The sequence below is a fragment of the Apis dorsata genome, unplaced genomic scaffold (assembly GCF_000469605.1).
Source record: "Apis dorsata unplaced genomic scaffold, Apis dorsata 1.3 scaffold_156, whole genome shotgun sequence".
NCBI classification, from domain to species: Eukaryota; Metazoa; Arthropoda; class Insecta; order Hymenoptera; family Apidae; genus Apis; species Apis dorsata.
Window position 1 is genome coordinate 566795 of NW_006263446.1, and position 2332 is coordinate 569126.

Consider the following 2332-nt stretch of genomic DNA (forward strand, 5'->3'; position numbering starts at 1 on the left):
TTATTTAAAAACTCCTTGGTTCGCATCATTATCTAAATGCCCTCCTTAAAATCGTTATTTACTAGCTATAAAATAAAATTGTAAACCAAAATTAAACGTCATTGTTTTCAATTGATATTTTTCATATATCCTAGTACTGTATAATATAATTATTATGAATACAGCGGAGGATAATAATATTAAGAATAATAATGGTAATAATGTTAACGTGAATGTATCCTATTTACGGTGTTTCTCAACACAAGCTCAATAGCCCTCGTCATTGCAAATGTTACGCATTAAAGCAATGTCACATTTATTCAATAAATTATATTATATGAGGCTATCGAGTTTTTCATTCATCATAATTATATTTATATATTCGTTCGCAAATAGATCTTTTATTCTATGTAATGTATTACTATTATTTTAATTATATAATTTTGTGTTTATTACGTATTTTTCAATAAATCAAATACGTCTTCATGTTTTCTTTTAAATAAAATATTTGTAATTTTATAAAGTATTTTTGTTTTTATTCAGAAATAAGAGAATATTAATAGCTTTCTGTGCTTCATTTGTGCGACTAAAGATTATTAAATTATTAATAATTTATCGGTTGAGAAACACCGATACTCTTTCACAATATTATCTAACATTATACCATGACATAAGAATGTTATAACATCTCCATAGCACCTGAAGCATACAGTGAACATTCTCCCATGTACATTTTATTTAATTACAGGCAGTCATTGGACTTATTTTATAACAAACTCTCTCATTTGTGAACATTAGATCATTGATTAATACATTCTCAATATAATCATTACAGATATTCATGTAAATTCAGTACAATACATAATTTTCATGGACTAAGATTATAATAAGGCCTCAGAACATTTGACTCATTATTTACATCTCATAACTCACAGAATTTTTGCGCATTATGCTTAGAAAAAATATTTCATTAACAAAAAGAAAAAAAATATTTATAATAATTATTACATATATTTTTATTTTACATAGATGTTTCAATTATAAATTATAATATTAAGTGATGATTAATTCAAACAATTAATTTCATGAAAATATTATAATATTTTTAGTAGTTACAATAAATAAAAAGACAAATATTCTATGAGTCATAAGATATTAAATATCTATTGTTGAACGATTTTAATGTAGTGCTCTTCAAGTATTTATGCAAACACATTGCAATGGAGAGTACAAACTGCTACAAAACAATTCCAATATGATTTGCTTTACAATCATTAATATATCTACGTCACGCGCTCGTTATGTTTTGTAAGGCCATATACGAGATTTAATACAAAGGTACTGCCTCTTTTAGGCAGCATTTGATATATTCATTAATTTGGAAATTTGTCTAGGGATAGACAAATGGACGACACAGCCTCGACAGAGAATGTTCACAGTGTAGGACAGCAGCATAGACATATCTCAGCGCAGCCTCACTTTACCATTGGTTAGTATTTCAGCTGGTAATTATACAAAGCTATAATTTTTTAATTTAGACAATATAACTATGTGCGGAAGAGAACCCTTCGTAGAGAAGATCATTTCTTTTATAAAGGATAACATTAAGAGGTACTGTAAGTATTACTAGTCTATTTCAATTACTGAATTACGATAAATCTTGTTCTACATTTAAACAGTAGAATAATTGCATTTTTAATTACAAAAAAAAATGGACTAATTACGTTGATATATTTTTTACATACTTAGCAATATTATTTTAGTATAATAGATAACAACTACGAAGGGTATTTTCAGAGTTTGCAATTTATAAATTATCAACATGAAATCAAGATTTCTCTATTATATATTATCCTTGTGTCTTGATAATGTATACAGAAATTAAAAATGTCTTAAAATCTATAATGTAAATATTACACAACATATATAGAGCAACAATATATAACAGAGTTGTTTGTACCTACTTACATATCTACTATGGCAGAAGGTGGGTCTTGTGCCGAGTTATTCTTGGCTACTGTCAATTTTAAGCCAACATTATAGATATAACTATCCTAATCTTAAATAAGACGTGTATGATTTCATATTAATTCATTAATCATTAACACGTCAACTAACTACTTTCTGTATTTAGGGACTTCTAAAAAGAATATCCATTTCATGGTTGTTTAATGTTTTGGAAACAATTTTGTTATACTTACATTTATAAAAATTAATATCACTCTTGATAAAATTGCACTCATTGTTAAAATCTGTAATTGTATAAACATTGTCATTAGAACGAAAAATATTATAAAAGAAATGAATCTTAAAAAAAAAAAAAAAAAAAAAAAAAAAAAAAAAAAAAAAAAAA

The 2332-nt window shown here is 25.5% G+C and overlaps 1 protein-coding gene across 1 annotated transcript in view; it reads left to right on the forward strand.

Annotated features, from left to right (window-relative positions):
* The window catches only part of LOC102680290 (WW domain-containing adapter protein with coiled-coil homolog), a 12030-nt gene extending 9714 nt beyond the window's left edge, over positions 1-2316 (forward strand). Inside the window, exon 13 of the mRNA XM_031509461.1 lies at positions 1374-2316. The gene's annotated coding sequence lies outside the window, so the exon portion shown is untranslated. The remainder of the gene's footprint in view (positions 1-1373) is intronic.
* The last annotated feature ends 16 nt before the right edge of the window (positions 2317-2332 follow it).